Source organism: Mobula hypostoma, chromosome 11 (genome assembly GCF_963921235.1).
Source record: "Mobula hypostoma chromosome 11, sMobHyp1.1, whole genome shotgun sequence".
Lineage (NCBI taxonomy): Eukaryota > Metazoa > Chordata > Chondrichthyes > Myliobatiformes > Myliobatidae > Mobula > Mobula hypostoma.
In genome coordinates, this window is record NC_086107.1 from 67,255,750 (window position 1) to 67,279,118 (window position 23,369).

General features: G+C 43.0%; 1 protein-coding gene across 6 annotated transcripts in view; it reads right to left on the reverse strand.

The window, feature by feature from the left end:
- phf21aa (PHD finger protein 21Aa) overlaps window positions 1-23,369 on the reverse strand; it is a 406,388-nt gene that overhangs the window by 52,509 nt on the left and 330,510 nt on the right. The window lies entirely within an intron of this gene.

The window sequence follows — 23,369 nt, forward strand, 5'->3', positions numbered from 1 at the left end:
GAAGCAATGGTCATTAACACAGAGTCTGTTTTTAGTGACTTTAAAAACAAAAACGGCATCACAACCGCAATACATAATATACTGCTTGGCCCTGCAACAGTGACAAGGAGGGTAGAGTCACTGTCAGAGGACATGGATATTTTTCACTACAGTTCGATGAATCCCTGGATGTAATGCAAACAGCTCAGCTTGTTGTATTTGTCAGAATGGCTTTCCAGGATTTTACAACAAAGGAGGACTTCCTCACTCTTTTGCAATTAAAGGAGAGAACGAGAGGTGAGGATATTTACAATGAGTTAAAAGAATACGTCCGTGAAAATGACATCCCCATTCACAAACTGGTGGCAATTACTACTGGTGGGGCCCCAGCAATGCGCGTTGTGTGTTAGTTTTATAGCACTAAAAGTCAGTTCCTACTTTGGGTCAACTTATCGACGTGAAATTGCATTTTCACAGATGAAAATTATTAAATCTAAGTACAGGAGCTGACTTACTGACAGACACCTCACTAGGGTTGCCAACCTTCTCACTCCCCAATAAGGGACAAAAGTAGCAGTCAAATCCCGGGACATTTGTGCTTACCCCAAGAAAGACTACCATGACCATAAGGCCTTGCGCGGGCACCTGTGTGCGCATGAGTGTACGTGCGATTTTTTTTACCCCACGAATCAGTTTTGGCTTAATCTTCATTATTTCTACTTTATACAGGTGTCCCCCGCTTTTCGAACGTTCGCTTTACGAAGCCTCACTGTTACGAAAGACTTACATTAGTTCCCTGTTTTCGCTAACAGAAAGTGTTTTCACTGTTACGAAAAAAATCAGCGCGCGATAAAAGGCAGCACGCACCTCGAGCAGCCGCTCTCCCCCAGATTTGGAACGGCATTCTCGCCGGCACTGCTTAAACACGTGCCTGTGAGCAGCCATTAGCAAGATGGGCTCTAAGGTGTCGGAAAAGCCTGAAAGAGCTCGTAAGGGTGTTACACTTAGCGTAAAACTAGACATAATTAAGCATTTTGATCATGGTGAACGAAGTAACGACAACGTGAGTTTGGCTTGTGGAAGGTGACGAAGATGATGTTGAAGAGGTTTTGGCATCCCCTGACCAAGAACTGATAAATGAAGAGCTGATGCAATTGGAAGAGGAAAGGATAACAATCGAAACCAAATGCGGTAGTGAACTGAACGTGAAGCAACTGCGTGAGATTTTCACTGCAATGATAAAGTACGACTTTAAATTTGAAAGGGTACGTAGGTTTAGGGGATATTTGCAGGATGGTTGAGTGCTTACAAAGAACTGTATGATAGAAAAATGCGTGAGGCTCAGCAGTCAAGCAAGCCTTCCACGTCAGCCACAGCAGACGATGAGCCTCGACCTTCAACATCAAGGTGGGCAGTCATAGGAGAAGATGAGCTGCCTGCCCTGATGGTAACAGACGACGACGAGATGACACCCCAGTGTCCCACCATCCCAACCCCCAGGCCGCGGACAGATACTGATTCGCAGAGAATGCAGCAGTAGCAGGGAGGCACACAGCACATCTTTAAGAAAAAAGCCGAAATAAACATGTTAATTAATTAGGTGCCGCCTGACAGGTAAATGTCCGCCCAGATCAGAGGCGATGCAATCGGCAATCGCCTATTGCCTCTGATCTGGGCCGACAATTACGTGCCGGGCGGCACCTAATTAATTAGCATGTTTATTTCGGCTTTTTTCTTAAAGATGTGCTGTGTGCCTCCCGGCTACTGCTGGACCGCTGCATGCTTCGCAGATCGGTATCGGTTCGCTGCCCGGAGGGTGGGGGCCACTGCACCATGCAACTCTGACGACTCGGCCTAACACATCATCATCAGTGTGCTCGGCAAGCTGTCTTCCCGATTCCCGTAAGTGATACCACACCGTACATACATTATTTCTACTTTATATAGGCTGTGTATTTTTACGTGTTATTTTGTATGATTTGGTAGCTTCATAGCTTAAAGGTTACTGGAGAGAGTGTTTTTGCCAACAGCGCTTGCGTGACATTTTCTGCTGAGAGCGCTTGCACCATGTTTTTTGCCGACGGCGCTTGCGTGAGATTTTTGCTACGGACAACAGTGTGGGCAATGATTGTGGAAAAGTATTTCTACTTTATATAGGCTGTGTATTTATCATAGCATTCCTGCTTTTACTACATTTTACTGTTACTTTAGGTTTTCTGTGTTATTTGGTATGATTTGGTAGGTTTTTTTTTGGGTCTGGGAACGCTCAAAAATTTTTTCCATATAAATTAATGGTAATTGCTTCTTCGGTGTAAAGCATTTCGGCACGGAAGGTTTCATAGGAACGCCCTACCTTAGCAGGGAAATACGGGACAGTTGGCAACCCTACACCTCACAGACTGTCTCAGACTGGCTGTCTGTAGTTATGAGCCAAGTTTCAGGGAACTACCAGAAAGTATTCAGCCCCAAACATCACACTGAGCGCAACAGTCAATTTTTATTCATTTATTTTTCATGTTGAAATAAAATTATACAATGAAACTTAGAATTAAAGGTGTGAAGTATTGTAATACTCTTAAAGAAAGACAGCTATGGCCTGTTTGATATGCCAGTTACAGTATTTTCTTGTTTGAATTAATTTGAAAGTTTGACAAAAGTGTTTTGTGTAATTCAGATACAATTAGCCCAAATAAAAGGCCTCAAATTGGAAGTACAATCTGAGCTGTTCTTTTCTCTAAACGATTTAGTAGGTAGATCTTGCCTTTCACTTAGGTCGAGGTAGGGGATCTTGGGCTTAAAAAGGTTGGTGACCACTACTCTGCATCTTGGCTAAGATCACCATCAAGTCAGCAAAACAATAACCTCAGCAGATCTGCATCTTCTGCTGGTACTTTAATCTGATGAAATATTGATTCAATATCTGCCATTTTCACAACTGGTTCTTTTCAGTTTTATACCGCTTTTGAAGACTCAATTCTATTCACTAAAGCTTTGGCACTATAGTTAATTTCTCTTTTGCCAGCCCCACCATCATGGTCGCTGATGTCAGTTCCATGCTTCGATTCATTCATATTTCTTTCTCCTTAATACATTTATTTCGCCCGTAGCACATTGGCAAAATGCATCAGTGATATTCCATTCAATAAAGATAGGCAACCAACAAACTGCACATCTACAGTGCTTAAACCAGACCAAACAATTCAAATGTTGGGAACCGGAAGGATATTTCAGCACTCCAATAAAACAAAGCTATGATGAAATTTTAAGGGAATTGGGGGACATAAGAAATGATTCTCTGATTCTGGTAAATAGCAGGTTAAAATTAAGTGCCAGCTTGTGTATGCTGTGTTCTGTGAAAAGTTGCAGAGACTGTCCTTGACTGAAAGAACTGCCCTCAGTTTGTTTAGATTAACAACTCACAGCTGTCCCTTTGAGAACAACCCATGGGCTGTATTCACATAGGTTGCATACATCATGCCTCATGATGTCACATCACTGATCTATGTTCCCACCTTTGTCTATTCAAGTTTTACTGATAAGGCAAGAATTTGTCTGTAATTAAAACCTGTGATTTAGTGTACTCTCATCGAAGTAATTAAGTTTTGTTGTAACTGATCTGGTGGAAATATCCATGAAACTAACTGTTCTTTGTTTCGCCAGTTCTATAAATTGTCATGTTTCTGAGTGTTAGACAGAAAGCTCGTCAGAGCCGCCAGAGAGAGAGAGAAAGTTTCTCTCTCTGATGATTGGCTTCGAATTTTTCTCGCCAGCTGAGCGTGAAGAAATAAACTGGTGAAAAGGATAAAGTAAAGACTTGTGTGTGGTGTGGTTATTTGGTCCGGTAAATTTAAGTTTACAGCTATGGACTCTCAGGCAAACACCACACAATCGAGCAACAGTCTCCAATGGATAGGCATCACTGACCATTCAAAATTGCGTTCAAAACAGAAATACACAGCATAAATCAACATAGGGTCGCAGATCATCCTACCACAAACTGCGATTCCAATTCTGCCAACAGGTCTGAGGCAATCGTTTGGTATAAATTTTTTGTTGACAAGATGTAGAGGTACTTTAAAACAAAGCAAAATCACTGAGAGACTGAGTATGGAAGTTGACACTGTATGATGCGCTTCCAAATAACTGAGTTCCAATTTGAAAAAAGTACCTTCGGTCCTTTATTACGAAACCAGCAAAGACAAGTGATCTAGTTGTTGTCGTCGTGGCCATCCCTCGAGGTCGAGGATGACAGTCTTCATTCTGTTGATCTACTTATGGGCTCTCAAGTGGCTTATGAGTCCAATCTTGGCTTTGAAAGTTCTTCCGCATTCAGGACAGGTAGTTCCAGATGGCAGATCAGGCTTTGGTTGTTGCTGCCTCTCTTTCCATTTTCTTCTAATTCTGCAGATCTGTTGGCTTTGAAAGTTGCTGTTCCTTCTCGGATGATGGCTTGCCAGAGTTTCCTGTCCTTGGCATTGGTTTCCTAATGGTTGATGTCGATGTTACATTTCTTCATGTTGGCTTTTAAGATGTCTTTGAATCTCTTCTGTTGTCCGCCTCTTTTACGTTTGCCTTCTTTAAGCTAGGAGTAGAAGATTTGTTTCAGCAGACGTTCATCTTTCATCCGAACAACATGACTGCTCCATCTTAGTTGGTTCTTGATGACATAGGCTTCAATGCTTGTTGTTTTTGCTTCATTTAGCACACTGACGTTGGTTCTTCTATCTTCCCAGCTGATATTTAAGATGTTTCAAAGACAGCGTTGATGGAACTTTTCAAGTGCCTTCAGATGTCGTTGGTATGTTGTCCAGGTTTCTGATGCATACAGGAGCGTTGGGATTACCACTGCTTTGCACATTAACATTTTGGTGTCTGTTCGGATGTCACGATCACAAAAGACTCTTGTTCGGAGACGTCCAAAAGCTGTTCCAGTGCATTTAAGACGATGTTGGATCTCGTCATTAAGGTCGACTTTGGAGGAGAGGTGACTTCCAAGATACGGAAAGTGGTCCACGTTTTCCAGGGTTGTTTCGCCAAGTTGAAGTGATGGTTCTATCTGATTTGTCTCAATTGGTGACAATTGATAGATGATCTGAGTCTTCTTGGAATTGATGGCAAGTCCAAGTTTCGTGTATGCACAGTTCAAGGCAGTCAGAATCTGTTGTAGGTGGTTTTCTGAAAGAGCTGCAACACTGTTGTCATCTGCATATTGGAACTCGATGAGGGAACTCGTCTATGTCTTCGTTTTGGATTTGAGACGGGCAAGATTGAAAAGCCTGCCATCTGTTCTGTAGATAATTTCGATTCCTGGGGGTAGGTTGTCCTTGATAATGTGGTTGACTGTCGCAATGAAGATAGTGAACAAAGTTGGGGCAATCACGCATCTCTGTTTTACTCCTGATCTAACTTGAAAAGACTCACAGTTACTGTTGCTGACCATGACTGTGACAAGCATGCCATCGTGGAGGAGTCTCAGGATTCTAATGTACTTTTCAGGGCATCCATAGGTGGATAGGACATCCCATAGGAGTTCCCTTGATACCAAGTCAAAGGCTTTGGTGAGGTCAATGAATGCCATGTACAAAGGTTAAAGTTGTTCACAACATTTTTCTTGTAGTTTCTAGTATAGTGATATTAGCAAAACTAGCATAATTAGTGAAATAAGCGAAGATTGCAAATAAGTGAAGTTAGCAATAACTTTAGTTATTATAATAAATTAGTGTTCAACAAAAAAATATTCATTCCCTGGCTCAAACCCTCTCTAACTAAAATAAACTAAACCAGGACAAAGCGTGAATAGTAACTACACTCATTTGCTTCTACCACGTCCAACCCATGTAATCTATAAAAATGTGCAACACAAAATAAAATACAGTCAGAAAATAGGTATATGGCTCCTACACCTTATAAGGTCTCAGCATCACATCCTTTTTCTTATGTTCTAGTCCTCTCATAATGAATGCTAACATTGCATTTGCCTTCCTTACTACTGACTCAGCCTGTAAGTTAACCTTTAGGAAATAGTGTACAAGTACTTGTGCCCCACTGATGTTTGAATTTCCTCCCTGTATCGAAAATAGTCTCTGCCTTTAATTCAAAGTGCATGACCACATAATTCCCTACACTATATTCCATCAGCCACTTACTTCCCCATTCTTCAAATCAGTCCATGTCCTTCTGTAGACTCAAGACAACAGGAATTCTGCAGATGCTGGAAATTCAAGCAACACACATAAAAGTTGCTGGTGAACGCAGCAGGCCAGGCAGCATCTCTAGGAAGAGGTGCAGTCGACATTTCAGGCCGAGACCCTTCGTCAGCCTAGAGATGCTGCCTGGCCTGATGCGTTCACCAGCAACTTTTATGTGTGTTGCTTGAATTTCCAGCATCTGCAGAATTCCTGTTGTTTGCCCAAGCACTGAAGTTAGGTTAACTGGCCTACAATTTCCTTTCATCTGCTTCCCTCCCTTCTTAAAAGTGGAGTGACATTTGTAATTTTCCATTCATCTGGAACCATTACAGAATTTAATGATTCTTGAAAGATCATTACTACTGCATCCACAATCTCTTCAGCTACCTCTTTCAGAACCCTGGGATGTAGTCCATCTGGTCCAGGTGACTTATCTACCTTCAGACCTTCAAGCTGCCCAAGAACCTTCTCCTTACACTCACTTCTGTCCCATGACACTCTAGAATTTTTGGCATACTGCTTGTCTCTTCCACAGAGAAGACTGACACAAAAGAACTGCTTTCCAGTGTCATTTTTCAGTGGTCCAATATCTACTCCCACCTCTCTTTTGCTCTTCATATGCCTGAAAAAAAACTTTTGCTATCCTCTTTGATATTTCTGGCTAACTTACTCTCATGATTTATCTTTTCTCTCCTTATGGTTTTTTAGTTGCCTTCTGAAGGTTTCAGAAAACCAAATTATTGCTATATTTTACGCCCTCTCTTTTGCTTTTACACTGACTTTGACTTCCCTTGTCTCCCATGGTTGCCTCATCCTTCCTTTAGAATACTATTTCATCTTTGGAATGTATCTGTCCTCAGCCTTCCAAATTGCCCCCAGAAATTCCAGCCATTGCTCTTTCATCATTATCCCTGCGAGTGAGCCCTTCCAATCAACTTCAGCCAGTCCTCTTATGACTCTGTAATTTCCCTTACTTCACTGTAATACTGACGTATTTGACTTTATCTTCTCCCTCTCAAGCTGCAAGGTGAATTTTGTCAAATTTGATCAGGGCATGACTGCGCAAGTGCGTGGATGTCAGCCAGTGAGAAGAGTTTAAAAGGAGACAGCTTTATAGAGCGGGCAACTAGAGTAGAGGGAGACAGAGTAGGAAGGCTTTGGCTCAACGGGACTCAGGTGATACTGGGTCGAGGCAAGGTAGGTTGCCTGTGCAGAATACAGACAGAAAGAATGTGTGTCAGGCCAGTGTTCTGTGCTCGGTGTCAGATGTGGGAAGTCCAGGAGACTCCCAGCCTCCCTGACGGCCACATCTGCACCAGGTGTGTTCAGCTGCAGATCGATGACCTTCATCTGGTCAGGGAAAGTGAGGAGGTGATAGATAGGAGCTATAGACAGGTAGTCACACCAGGGCCTGAGGAGATAGATAAGTGGGTAACAGTCAGAAGAGGGAAGGGCAGGAGTCAGAGGCTAGAGAGCACCTCTGTGGCTGTCCCCCTTAACAGTAAGTACTCCTCTTTGAGTACTGTTGGGGGGAACGGCCTACCTGGCGGAAGCAACAGTGGCTGTGTTTCTGACACAGAGTCTGACCCTGTGGCTCAGAAGGGTAGGCAGCAGTGATAGGGGACTCTATAGTTAGGGCAAACAACAGGAATTCTGCAGATGCTGGAAATTCAAGCAACACACATCAAAGTTGCTGGTGAACGCAGCAGGCCAGGCAGCATCTCTAGGAAGAGGTACAGTCGACGTTTCAGGCCGAGAGCCTGAAACGTCGACTGTACCTCTTCCTAGAGATGCTGCCTGGCCTGCTGCGTTCACCAGCAACTTTGATCTATAGTTAGGGGGTCAGACAGGCGATTCTGTGGATGCAGGAAAGAAACACGGATGGTAGTTTGCCTCCCAGGTGCCAGGGTCCGGGTCTGATCGCGTCCACGATATCCTGAAGTGGGAAGGAGAACAGCTAGAGTTCGTAATACATATTGGTACCAATGACATAGGCAGGAAAAGGGAGGCGGTCCTGAAAGCAGACTACAGGGAGTTAGGAAGTTGAGAAGCAGGACCACAAAGGTAGTCATCTCGGGATTACTGCCTGTGCCACGTAACAGTGAGAATATGAATAGAGTGAGGTGGAGGATAAATGTGTGACTGAGGGATTGGAGCAGGGGGCAGGGGTTCAGATTTCTGGATCATTTGGACCTCTTTTGGGGCAGGAGTGACCTGTACAAAAAGGATGGGTTGCACTTGAATCCCAGGGAGACCAATATCCTGGCGAGAGGGTTTGCTAAGGCTATTGGGGGAAGAGTTTAAACTAGGATTGCTGGGGGGTGGGAAACAAACTGAAGAAACAGAGGAAAAGGAGGTTGGCTCACAAATAGAGAAAGCTTGCAGGCAGTGCGAGAGGGAGGTATGGCAGGTGACAGGGAAGGGATGCGCTCAGGCCGATGGTTTGAGATATGTCTATTTTAATGCAAGGAGTATTATGAACCTAGCAGCTGAGCTTAGAGCATGGATCAGTACTTGGAGCTATGATGTTGTGGCCATTACAGAGACTTGGATGGCTCAGGGACAGGAATGGCTACTTCGAGTGCCAGGCTTTAGATGTTTCCGAAAGGACAGGGAAGGAGGCAAAAGAGGTGGGGGCATGGCGCTGTTGATCAGAGATAGTGTCATGGCTGCAGAAAAGGAGGAAGACATGGAGGGATTGTCTACAGATTCTCTGTGGGTGGCAGTTAGGAACAGGAAGGGGTCAATAACTCTACTGGGTGTTTCTTATAGACCACTCAATAGTAACAGGAACATCGAGGAGGCAGATTCTGGAAAGGTGTAATAATAACAGGGTTGTCGTGGTGGGAGATTTTAATTTCCCAAATATTGATTGGCATGACCCTAGAGCAAGGGGTTTAGATGGGGTGAAGTTTGTTTGGTGTGTTCAAGAAGGTTTCTTGACACAGTAGGTAGATAAGCCTACAAGAGGAGAGGCTGTACTTAATCTGGTATTAGGAAATGAACCTGGTCAGGTGTCAGATCTTTCAGTGGGAGAGCATTTTAGAGCATTCTATCTCCTTTACCATAGCATTGGAGAGGGAGAGGAACAGACAAGTTAGGAAAGCGTTTATTTGGAGTAAGAGGAAATATGAGATTATCAGGCAGGAACTTGGAAGCATAAATTGGGAACAGATGTTCTCAGGGAAATGTACAGAAGAAATGTGGCAAATGTTCAGGGGATATTTGTGTGGAGTTCTGAACAGGTACATTCCAACGAGACAGGGAAAGAATGGCAGGGTACGGGAACCATGGTGTACAAAGGCTATTGTAAATCTAGTCAAGAAGAAAGGAGCTTACGAAAGGGTTCAAAAAACTAGGTAATGATAGAGATTGAGAAGATTATAAGGCTAGCAAGAAGGAGCTTATAAAGAAATTAGGAGAGCCAGAAGGGGCTATGAGAAGGCCTTGGCGAACAGGATTAAGGAAAACCCCAAGGCATTCTACAAGTATGCGAAGAGCAAGAGGATAAAACATGAGAGAATAGGACCAATCAAGTGTGACAGTGGAAAAGTGTGTATGGAACTGGAGGAGATACTTTGCTTCAGTATTCACAACGGAAAATAATCTTGGCAATTGTAGGGATGATTTACAGTGGACTGAAAAGCTTGAACATGTAGATATTAAGGAAGAGGATGTGCTGGAGCTTTTGGAAACCATCAAGTTAGATAAGTCACTGGGACCGTACGAGATGTAGCCCAGGTTACTGAGGGAGGCGAGGGAGGAGATTGCTGAGCCTCTGGTGATGACCTTTGCATCATCAATGGGGACAGGAGAGGTTCTGGAGAATTGGAGGGTTGCGGATGTTGTTCCTTTATTCAAGAAAGGGAGTAGAGGTAGCCCAGGAAATTATAGACCAGTGAGTCTTACCTCAGTGGTTAGTAATTTGATGGAGAAGATCCTGAGAGGCAGGATTTATGAACATTTGGAGAGGCATAATGTGATTTGGAATAGCCAGCATGGTTTTGTGAAAGGTAGATCGTGCCTTATGAGCCTGATTAAATTTTTTGAGGATATGACTAAACACATTGATGAAGGAAGAGCAGTAGATGTAGTGTATATGGATTTCAGCAAGGCATTTGACAAGGTACCCCATGCAAGGAATATTGAGAAAGTAAGAAGGCATGGGATCCAAAGGGGCATTGCTTTGTGGATCCAAAACTGGCTTACTCACAGAAGGCAAAGAGTGGTTGTAGATGGGTCATATTTTGCATGGAGGTTGGTGACCAGTGGTGTGCCTCAGGGATCTGTTCTGGGGCCCCTACTCTTCGTTATTTTTATAAATGACCTGGATGAAGAAGTGGAGGGATGGGTTAGTAATTTGCTGATGACACAAAGTTTGGAGGTGTTGTGGGTAGTGTGGAGGGCTGTCAGAGGTTACAGCAGGACATTGATAGGATTCAAAAATGGGCTGAGAAGTGGCAGATGGAGTTCAACCCAGATAGGTGTGAGGTGCTTCATTTTGACATGTCAAATATGATGGCAGAATATAGTATTAATGGTTAAGACTCTTGGTAGTGTGAAGAATCAGAGGGATCTTGGGGTCCGAGTCCATAGGACACTGAAAGCTGCTGTACATGTTGACTCTGTGGTTAAGAAAACATATAGTGCATTGGCCTTCATCAATCGTGGGATTGAGTTTAGGAGCCGAGAGGTACGGTTACAGCTATATAGGTGTCCCCCGCTTTTCGAACATTCGCTTTATGAAACCTCACTGTTACAAAAGACCTACATTAGTTCCCTGTTTTTGCTAACAGATGTGTTTTCACTGTTATGAAAAAAAGCAGCGCGCGCCCCAAGCAGCCACTGTCCCTGGATTCACAACGGCATTCTCGCCAGCATTGCTTAAACAAGTGCCTGTGAGCAGCCGTTTGCAAGGAGTTCTAAGGTATCGGAAAAGCCTAAAAGAGCTCGTGAGGGTGTTACATTTAGCGTAAAACTAGACATAATTGAGCGTTTCGATCGTGTTGAATGAAGTAAGGACAAAGTGAGTTTGGCTTTTGGTATCCCATGACCAAGAACTGATAGATGAAGAGCTGATGCAATTGGAAGAGGAAAGGATAACAATCGAAACCGAATGCGTAGTGGTAAAGTACGACTTTAATTTTGAAAGGGTACGTCGGTTTAGGGCATATTTGCAAGATGGTTTGAGTCCTTACAAAGAACTGTATGATAGAAAAATGCACGAGGCTCAGCAGTCAAGCATACTGTACTGTCGTTTTTCAAGCCTTCCACATCAGATGACGAACCTCAACCTTCGACTTCAAGGCAGGCAGTCATAGGAGAAGATGAGCTGCCTGCCCTAACGGAAACAGATGATGATGAGATGACACCCCAGTGTCCCACCACCCCAACCCCCAGGCCGCGGACAGATCCGATTTGTGGAGAATGCAGCAGTAGCCGGGAGGCACTCAGCACAGCTTTAAGAAAAAAGCCGAAATAAACATGCTAAATTAATTAGGTGCCGCCCGGCATGTAATTGTTGGCCCAGATCAGAGGTGATGCAATCGGCAATCGCCTCTGATCTGGGCCGACATTTACATGTTGGGCGGCACCTAATTAATTAGCATGTTTGTTTCGGCTTTTTTCTTAAAGATGTGCTCTGTGCCTCCCGGCTACCGCTGGACCCCTGCATGCTTCGCGGATCAGTATCGGTTCACTGCCCAGAGGGTGGGGGCCACTGCACCACCCAAACTCGGACAACTCAGTCTAACACACCATCATCAGTGCACTCGGCGCTGTCTTCCCGATTCCGGTAAGTGATACTACACTGTACATACATTATTTCTACTTTATATATCGGCTGTGTATTTTTACGTGTTATTTGGTATGATTTGGCAGCTTCATAGCTTAAAGGTTACTGGAAAGTGCTTGTGCTGTGTTTTTGCCGATGGCACTTGCGCCGTGTTTTTGCCAAGAGCGCTTGTGTGAGATTTTCGCTACAGAGAACAGTTCAGGCAATGATTGTGGAAAAGTATTTCTACTTTATATAGGCTGTGTATTTATCATATCATTCCTGCTTTTACTATATGTTACTGTTATTTTAGGTTTTGGGTGTTATTTGGAATGATTTGGTAGGTTATTTTTGGGTCCTTGAACGCTCACAAAATTTTCCCATATAAATTAATGGTAATTGCTTTTTCGCTTTACGACATTCCGGTTTACGAACCGTTTCATAGGAACTCCCGACCTTCGTATGGCGGGGGAAACCTGTATAGGACCCTGGTCAGGCCCCACTTGAGTACTGTGCTCAGTTTTGGTCACCTCACTATAGAAAGGATGTGGAAACCATAGAAAGGGTGCAGAGGAGATTTACAAGGATGTTGCCTGGATTGGGAGCATGCCTTATGAGAATAGGTTGAGTGAACTTGGCCTTTTTTCCTTGGAGTGACAGAGGATGCGAGGTGACCTGATAGAGGTGTATAAGAAGATGAGAGGCACTGACCGTGTGGATAGTCAGAGACTTTTTTCCTCAGGGCTGAAATGGCTAGCACGAGAGGGCACAGTTTAAGCTGCTTGGAAGTAGGAACAGAGGAGATGCCAGACATAAGTTTTTTATGCAGAGAGTGGTGAGTGCATGGGATGGGCTGCCGGCGACGGTGGAGGAGGCGGATAGGATAGGGTTGTTTAAGAGTCTCCTGGACAGGTACATGGAGCCCAGAAAAATAGAGGGCTATGGGTAACCCGAGGTAATTTCTAAGGTAAGGACATGTTTGGCACAGCTTTGTGGGCCGAAGGGCCTGTATTGTGCTGTAGGTTTTCTATGTTTCAAAATTATGATCAAGGCCTCCGAAGGGCTCCTTTACCTTAAAACTCCTAATTAAATCTGGTTCATTACGCAACACCCAATCCAGAGTTGCCTTGCCTTTCCACTAGTGGGCTCAATTACAAGCTACTCTAAAAAGTCATCTATTGGCATTCTACAAATTCCCTCTCTTGGAACTCAGCACCATCCTGATTTTCTCAATCTACCTGCATATTGAGATGTCCTGTAACATTGCCCTTATTGCATGCCTTTTCTATTTCCTCTTGAAAGTTATATCCCACATCCTGGCTATATTTGGAGGTCTGTATATAACTCCCATCAGGATCTTTTGACTCTTCCCCCAAGTTTCTTATCTCTTCCCACAAGGATTTTACATTTTCTGATGCTCTGTCACCTCTTTCTAAGGATTTGATTTTTTTTAAACCAACAGAGCCAGCCCACCCCTCTGCCTTTATTATGCTTCCTTACAGACACATCTCAGTGATGCCTACAATGTCATACCTGGCAATCTCTAACTGCATTACAAGGTCATCTACCTTATTCTGTATACTGGATGCATTTGAATATAATACCTTCAGGTCCTGTATTCTTCACCCTTTTGATTTTGCCCCCATGTTACACTTCACATCATCTCACGAACTGCAATTTTGGCATATCGTCTGTCTGTCCTTTACAGTCTCATGAAACACTGCATCAGCTTATATTCCAAATGCCTCATCCTCAGCCCTATCATTCTTGATCCCATCCCCCTGCCAAATTAGTTTAAACCCTTGTAGCTTTAGCAAACCTGCCCACAAGTATATTGATTCCCCTCGGGTTCAGGTGTAGCCCGTCCTTTTTGTACAGGTCATACCTTTCCCAGACGAGATCCCAATGATCCAGAAATCTGAAACCCAGCCCCTGCACCACTCATTCATCTGTACCATCATACTTTTGTGGTAATGCAATTAATAAGTGAATAAAATTTACACCCAATGGTATCACTGCATGTCTGTAGAAATGTTCAGTTTCCAATTATCTGCCACATTTCCATACATTTCAAAATATGCACTCAGAAACATTGTATTAACTCTAAAGCAATTGATATGTCCAAAAGGTTGGTAGATGCTACAAAATACATTCACTTTCTAAATATTGATCAAAGAAAATGAAGGATCACCTACCATGTTGTGCTTTGCAAAAAAAAAATTGATTACATGCTCTGCAAAACGAAATACAAGGAGTACAAAGAAATGGAGAAGGATGGGACTCATTATTGCAGCCTGACATCTGAACCTAATGTACTAGTTAAAATTTAAGCTTTGCAATATGAATAGTCTGAAATAGTGTATCAATTCCAAAAGTCTATATAAGAAAAATAATTTTGCTCCTGGGTAACTCTAGCCTTCTTTATTGTACTCTCCTATTTTGTTGCATGAAACTAACTTCTGAAAGGACGCTTCATTTTTATACGCTCAATGAGTCTGTACCAGCTCACAGAAATATTCTATTCCTGTTATGTATTCATGTATATTTTGACCCTTGCGGTGCGTTCCTCAGTTCTCCATCTCTCGTGTGTGTTATTCACGGCCACCTGGCTTCCCAGTAACACAGACATAACAACTGGCAATGAGGTGACAAATCCTCATACAACATTAATTGTTTTATTCCCTTCTGCAAGAAAAGCAGTGTGCAATGCTGGCAGTATACCACTGGGTGAGAGGAAAGAATCAGGATCAAGTGAAATTTGTGACACCACATGCCACAAGAAAATGGCTTCAGGAAGCATGGTCAGTGAAGAATCTGAGGGAAGAGAACAAGAACAGGATAGTTAAATCAAATAAATGAGAGGGAGACAGATGGATAAGACCATTTAACTTTTCTGGAACGTGATTGTGTTTGAAAATGGTGACCAAGTAAGTAAATATGGGACCCTGTGATGAAATGACAGAGTTCATATACTGAAAGATTTGAATATTTTGTACTGGCAAATCAAATTTCAGTTGATATTCGTGTTTCAACTTTTCTGACTGAAGTGAGCAAAAACTTTAAATTTATTACATAGTCTAGTGTAGCATGCTAAGCCCCTGGCAATAAGCCTTATGAAGGCATAGTTAGAGTCTTAAAGGGCCACTATTCACCTAAACCTTCGATTATTGCTGAGTGGTTTAGATTTCATAAAAGCAATAAGAGGAAGGCGAGTCTATTTCGGTCTGTGGTAGTACTGAAACAATTGTCTGAACACTGATTTTGGGCTAACTAAATGTCCTGTTATGTGATTCACTCTTATGTGTGTAGTTACATTTGCTTACAAAAGACAGACTAACATTACAGAATGCAATTGAGATTAATACATCTATGGAAATGGCAGCTAAAGAAGCACAGCTATTAAGCACGTCTTCCCAAGTTCATAAAGTTTCTACTGACTTTAGGAATATGATGCATATTGGCAATGTTATCATTGTGGCAAAACTGGGCATTCATAAAAAGAATGCTGGTATGAGGATTTAGATTTCATAGGCTGTGGCAAAAAGTGACATATTGAACATGGCTGTAAAAGTAAAAAAAGACTGTCAACCAGAAACATTGTAATAAAGAAAAATGTGGTTGAAGAAACTTTCCATGTTTTATCTGTTGTATGGGGGCCACAATGAGGATGCAAGTGGACACGAGTGCTGCAGTATCATTGATGTCAGAGACAGTTTACAAGGGGAAACTGGAGCATCGCACCACAAAAGGGACAAGGATGACTTTAAAGACTTACACAGGTGAGGTTGTTCCATGGCAGGGAGTAGTACATATTACATTGGAGATTAACAGAGAAAGAAACAGTACATGCTGACTGTTAAGTCCAACACAACACCCAAATGCCCAAAGACAAGATCTGTTCCATACAATCTCAAACCAAAGGTAGAGGCTGAATTGGAAAGACCAGTGCAGAAAAAGGTATTGGAACTAACGTGTGTAAGTGAATGGGCAACTCCAGTGGTTCCTAGCGTAAAAAGAGATGGGTTGTTAAGGCTTTGTGGAGACTTCAAGGTAACCATCAACCCAGTTCTTACAGCTGTTACGTACCCCGTAACTGGGTTGCCAAACCAGCAGAAATGGATCACTCAGTTGGAGTCTGGATTACTAGAACTAAGAAAGTTTTATTAAAGAAACAAGCAACACAGTACTCTAATCGAAAGGATAATAAATGCAACAGTTCAGCAATGATAAACACACATGTGCACAGAATTAAGATAACAGCATCAATCAAGCTCTATCGTTGTCTAGGGGTAAATGACCAAATTTCAAAGTGACTCAAAGTTCAGTCCAGTTTAGTAGTTCAGTTCGCAGTAATCGTTGCCATGGTGACGGACAACGTGGGGGGAGAGAGAGAGAGAATGGGAACAACTGATCATTCAGACACGGCTTCACTCACAGACCAGCGATATGGCTCACATGCAACTTTTGGGCAGGTCCTTGGTGATGTCACCTGGGGTCACCGACTGTGACCCCTCCTCCAGATGCGGTCGATCCTCTGCAATGAACCCGGCACCCAGGCAAGGGCGGACACACACCGGGTTCCCGCTGATCGTACCTTTCCACCCTGTGCGTTGTCCGGTACTTCCCACCTACTTGTGAGAGGCGCACCGCTTCCAGGGTCTCGTTACCTCGGGTGTTGTGTGTGTCCTGCCTTAGCGAACCGGTCCCTTTTTATCCCCCTGCTGGGGTATCGCCTGTCCATCACTTCAAACAGTTCAGGGTTCAAAGGGGGAGCCGCTCCAGACAGCTCTCTACACATCTCCAGGTGCTGTTTCATTGTGTCCCTCATCTCTCTCTTGAAGACAGGTGGCAGACCAACTGCTGATCACACAGGACAGCTAACATCTTATCTATGTGTATTCGTCACACAGCTGAACAAAACCCTCTTCCCCTCATTGACGACCTTTTTGCAGGATTGTCCACAGGACAGATATTAAGCAAGATCGACCTGTGTCAAACAGATGCATGTGGAGGCAGAGTCACAGGAACTATTGACCACAGTGACTCACAGAGGATTATTCAGGTACCAAAGGTTTCTGTTTGGCATCACCTCAGCTCCCACAACTTTTCAATGAGCAATGGACCAGTTCCTGATTGGGTTGACAGGAGTGCAATGCTATTTGGATCACTTACTCATTACTGGGAAAAATGAGTGTAAACATCTAAAAGACTTGGATGCTACACTACCAAGACTCAAGGAATATGGACTTAGAGTCCAGAAGGATAACTGTGAGTTCTTTCAACCCTTGACTGCATATTTGAGCCACGTGATCAACAATTCAGGGCTTCACAAGGCACCATCAAAAGTGAAGGTAATCATGCAGGCTCCATCACCACAGAATGTAAGTTAATTAAGATCTTTCTTTGAACTACTAATATACGACGCAAAGTTTGTTCTTAACCTATCTAGTGTGCTGAAACCACTTTATTAGTTTTTAATAAATCAGCACACTGGCGGTGGACAGATCACTGTGAAGAGGCTTCTATAAAACAGCCAAAACAGTTTTATCACAATCTGAAGCACTTACACATTCCAACTTACAATTCTGGCCTGCAATGCATCACTATGGTATGGAGGCAGTTATTTCACAAGTCATGCTGTCGGGTGAAGAGTGTTCAATTCTTTTTGCATCAAGGACATTAAGCAAGGCAGAATGCTACTATGACCAGATTGAGTGGGAAATACTCACAATTGTCTTTGGAGTGAAGAAATTCCATCAATTCCACTTTGGTCAATGATTTACACTATTAACAGATCATTGCCCCTTGATGTCTGTTTTTGGTCCACGTGTGAACATTGCTGGTGCTGTTGGATGCAATGCTGGGCTCTATTACTATCTGCACATCCCATGACATAAAATGCGGGAGGTCTAAGCACCATTCAAATGATGATGGACTATCCAGACTTCCCTTCACTGTTACAACTCTAGAGCCATCCAAAAAGAGATCTTTTACTTTAAGGAAGTACTTGCAGCTCTGATAATTGTGGTACAAGTCCAGAAGCACACATGTACTGACCCTGTTCTATCTAAGGTGGTGGACATGGTAACTTACGAACGGAAAGGAGAGCCAACCATAGAATTGAAACCTTACCAGGCCTGACAGAAGGAGCTCATAGTCTAAGTAAGATGTTTACTATGGGGCTACCGTGTTGTCATTCCTCCACCAATAAGAAAGCAAGTGCTTCTTGATCTACAAGCAGGACACTGGTATAGTGTGCATGAAAGAAATTGCATGCAGCTACTTCTGGTGGCCAGAACTGGATATAACCATTGAAGAGAAGGCCAAAGCATGCCCATATTGTCATTGTCAGTGTCGATGCTCCTTGACTTGCTCCTTTGCATCCATGGGAATGACCTGAGGACCCATGGCAGAGGATTCACATGGATTTTGAAGGACCTGCAGAAAGCCACATATTCTCGGTCAGAGTGGATTGCACAGCAAATGGCCCGAGGTTGCCATCATGAAGAGTACTACATCTGAAAAATGCATTGAGGAGCTACATTCCACCTCTAGCTGTTCTGGGCTTTCTAAACAGTTTGTAAGTGACTATGGCCCACAACTCCTTTCTGAAGGGTTTGAGGCACTTACGGAAGCAAGTGGTATTCAGCATATCAAGTCAAAACCATATCATCCAGCCACAAATGGCCTTACTGACTGATTCTACAAAAAGTGAAACAAGCCCTCAAGACATCTGTAGGAAGTGGATCCCTCAACCAGCGCCTTAGCATTTTCTTGCTGACATACATTATGCCACCACCAAAATAGCACCAGCCACTGTACTGATGAAAAGACAGCTTTACACCCAGTTTGGCCTGCTGAGACCGTCAATCACAAAAACAGATTGTGCTAAATGAACAGAAAACCCAAGAAGAGAGACTTGCCAAACTGAAGTTCAGAAGTTTCACAGCAGGAGAGACAGTACTTGCCCAGAACTATATCTCTGGAACAAAGTAGATACCTGCGACGATGGTGTCATACACGGTGAAAACTAGGAGCCACAACATCTGGAGAAGGCATGTTGATCAGCTGTTGTCCCCTTCTGAGGCCACTGAAAACCAACACAAACTGACCAATTCAGATCCAGTTGTAGAAATGGGACAGGAATCTCAGACAATGACTACAGAACCTCTGTTAAGAACAAATGACACAGCCAGTGCTCCCCATCACTTGTGCTTTCTGTGGTGCCCCCTGCTGACAATGCAGTACCAAAGCCAAGATGTATGCATACACCACCAAGAGATAAAAGATAAAAGTTCTCCCCATAGTCTGTGAGCCAGGACCTGAAATTTGAGCCACCGGTATCATCTGGGGGGAATAATTCTTATAGTGATTTTGGGCAAGGTATACACCCCTAGTGCTAGAAAATATGTGATAGAATTGCAGCGGTGCTAGATTTCTGTGTGTTATCACTCGATTTATAACCCCATGCCAAAACACACTTTTCAAAACTATACATAGCACAGAATAAAGCATTCTACTTCAAACTGATGGTTCTCTCTTATTATTGGCACTTTGTCTTTGAAAATTGGTAGGAATATAGCTCAGACTATATGTTTTTCAGAAAAGTTGTTAAAATTAGCATCTCTACAAATGTTATCTATTACTGGTAGTGACAACACAGTGACTATACATTACATAAGACGTACTTCTGTGTTCATGTTCTGTTTCACATTTATATCTTGTATGTCACCATTTATACATACATTTATATCACCTTTGTTGCAGGTGCTTTTTTCACCAGCAATGTTAATAGGAGTTTTTTCTGTTTCAGGTACTGTGGTGGTGGGATCGTCCTGCACAACAGAGGAGAGAGAAGAGTAGGGTAGATTTAGATCTGGAGCAGCTGAATCACTTTGGTTCAGAATGGAGTGCCATAAGCACAAAGAATCTATTAAGGAGCAGTGTATCATACACTGGAAAACATCAAAAGATGATGACCACCGTTAGTCCTCAAGACTATGAATCCTGGAAAACATTACTTGAAGCAGCCAAAGTGAGAAACTATGCCCCTATTTTAGATGTTGCTAAAGAAGTTGGAGAAAAAAGAAGTCCCAAGAATCTACTATCACCGAAAATGCCGAAGCCTCTTCACCATGAAGAGAGACTTAGACTCTGAAAAGGAAAGCTAAGGAAAGCATTACTGATGAAGCTGGTGAGAATACCTGTACATCAAAAAGGCCAAGTAGATCTTCATCAGAAGCAAGGGTGTATGATCAAATCTGTATTTTTGGTAATAAGGTGAAATTTCTGAAGGGCTCCAAGTCACGTGAAAAGCTTACACAAGCTGTACAACTCAGCTGACCAAACACTACAGGAATGTGCAACCAAAAAGGAAGATGAAAAGATTCTAGTAGTAACAAGCAGAGACATAGTTGCTGCAGAGCCCCACTATCATGCTTCATACTATAAGGATTACACCAGAATCAAGAAAAAGGACCCTGAGTACAAAGAGAATGATGATAAAACAGATGGTGATGAACTGTATAAAAGGATTGAAAGAGAAGGCTATAAAGACCTTTTCAAGTATATCAGAACTGATATCATACCCAACAAGATGATTGTACAAGTCACTTCTTTGGGCACGAAACTTGAATCTTTCATGCTATCTGGTGGAGTTACACTCCTGCAAGATTCTACAAGGAAGCACATTCGCAGGAAACTGGAATCTGAGCTGGGCAATTCAGTAGATATATTTCCAGATGACAAAGGAAAATTGTTAATGGTTCCTGAAAGTGTATCACCAAGGGACGTTGTCATGGAAAATCAAACTCTATAGAGGGAACTCAAAGTTTGGAGGGCCAAGGCAACCAATTTTGACAAGATCATAGATCAGACTTCATCACATATCAGGCCCCGTCCACACCAGAAGGATTGCTGAGAAAGACAAATAAAGCTACTTTAGCCACAACCTTACAGAAAAGTGTAGCAGTGGAAGAGCAACTCCCAGGAAACTCTGCTACAGTGGTTGATGGAATGAACTTGGTCCAAAGAGTGAAAGGTGATCAAGTTACTTTCAGAGATGTTGCCACAACAATTCTAGGTATGGCTCAGAGGGAAGGCAGTCAGAATAGCAGAATAGATGCTGTGTTCGACACGTACAAGGAGAACTCTATCAAGAATAGTGAAAGATCTCTACGGGGTGAAGAGACTGGTCATAAGTTGCAAAGTATCACCGGCACACAGATAGTGAGGCAGTGGAGGAGCTTCCTGACCAAAGTCAGTAACAAAAATAGTCTCATTAGCTTCCTAGTCCATGAATGGAGGAAGGTGGAGTACAGAACGAAGCTACAGGAGAAGATTCTGTATGCAACTGTGAATGACAAATGTTACAGAATCACATTTCAAGACAGTGAGGAGGTGTCAGCTCTTCCATGTCAACAAGAAGCAGATGGCCGCCTACTTCTCCTTGCTGCCCATGCCACAAGACAGGGATACCAGTCTGTAGTGATCTGCTCAGAAGACACAGATGTCTTTATCATGTCTTTAGCATTTTGTGACAAGATTGAGGCCCCATTGTTCCAGAAGTGTGGCACTAGAACCTGTACAAGGCTTGTAGATAACAGGAAGGTTGTTGCCACTGTTGGCATAGAGGTTTGTAGGGCTCTCATCGGGTTGCACGCATATACAGGATATGACACTGTAAGCAGTTTTGCAGGCAAAGGGAAGACAAGTGCCCTAAAACTTCTGACCAGCAACAGGGAAACTCAGGATACATTCTTAAGAGTTGGGTCAGGAATGGGACCTCTCCCCAGAACTGATGGACAAACTGGAGGCATTTACATGTCTCTTGTATGCCCCAAAAGCATTGACCACCATTGTCAATGAGCTCAGGTATCACCTTTTCTGTGCCAAAGAAGGTAAGGTCTTAAGTCGTCAACTCCCACCATGCAAGGACTGCTTAACAAAACATGCTCAGCGAGCCAACTACCGGGCTGGTATGCGGAGATGATGTTTGGAGAAGGACTCACAAGTGCCAAGCCCTGTTGGCAGAGGATGGAAGATGGAGAGAGAACAGGAAGCTGAACAGTTGGTGGTGCACTGGATGGAAGGCCAGCCAGCACCCGATGCCATTCTGGATCTACCAGCCTGTAACTGTCCAAAAAAATGTTCACTCCCAAAATGTATGTGTGTTGCAAATGGCCTCAGGTGTACTGACATGTGTAGACTGGCAGACTGTGAGAACCAGGCATCCATCTCAGAGAGTGTGGAAAGTTCAGATGAAGATGTGGAAGACGTGGAAAATTATTATGATTATTAATAGGTTAAGGAAGTCTGGAAAACAAAGTATGGAAAGCAGTCTTTGATTAAATATATTCACTTTGCAACCAAATGGGGCCTCGGTTATGGCTGTGTGGAACCCCACATTTGAATTATTGTACTGTAATTCTATATGCTATGACAAAAGCTTAAGATTGTTTTGATTTGATACAATATGGAAAATATTATGACATTGATAAAACTCCAGAAATCTCTCCAAATGAGGTTTTTTACCTTTTGAGAGATGGGGTAATATTTTCTGCTGTACTGATGTTAATATGGAATATATACAAAAAGTGATTACTTATTTCAGTCCTGGGTATGACTCTAAACTGCAACTGGTGATGAGGCTCTGATTGGGGACTTTCAGAGCTTTGGGGAAAGTGGAGTTACCCCTTAGTCATTCATTGTTCCCAGGGCCACTCTGACCCGGAATGGTAGCACCTGCAAGGGTTCCTGCTCAGGATACGAGCGAAGGCCAACAGTGGATCCAGCAAGTTCAGTAACTGAACTTATGATGGAGAAGGCGGATGAGCTACGACCTCAAATGCCAATGGCTACTGTATAGGCGGATGAACATTTGGGAAGAGAAATGGCGATTTCTTTAGTTCGCCCAACAGTAGGCAATAGCAAACCACTGTTGCTATTTGCTAAGAAAACCATGGTCAAACTCACAGAATGTATCACAAAACAACAAAGTCAGCAGGATCTTCAAGACAACGCTGAAGATGCTTCGCTCGGCAGGGTTGATTCTGGGCAGTAGGGGATCCCCGACCGTCATCAAGCTACTGGTCATAAAATTCAAGTAACACAAAAGAAAATTATTGCCACTTGGAATGCAAGAACCCCATATCAAGCAGGAAGATTGGACAATGTGATAAATGAAATGGAAAGACTAAAGATTAACATCATGAGAATTAGCGAAGTTCGTTGGATAGGTGCTGAAACATGTCAGATTAGAAAAAAAACACTAGTTTGTTCTTGTGGCACATCCCATACTAATGGAGTAGGAATTCTAATGGATGAATACATGGCAAAAAGTGTTTTAGGACATTGGGCAATATCGGAAAGAGTGCTCCTTGTTAGATTCAGAGAACAATCATTTGATTTAGCAATTATACAGGTATATG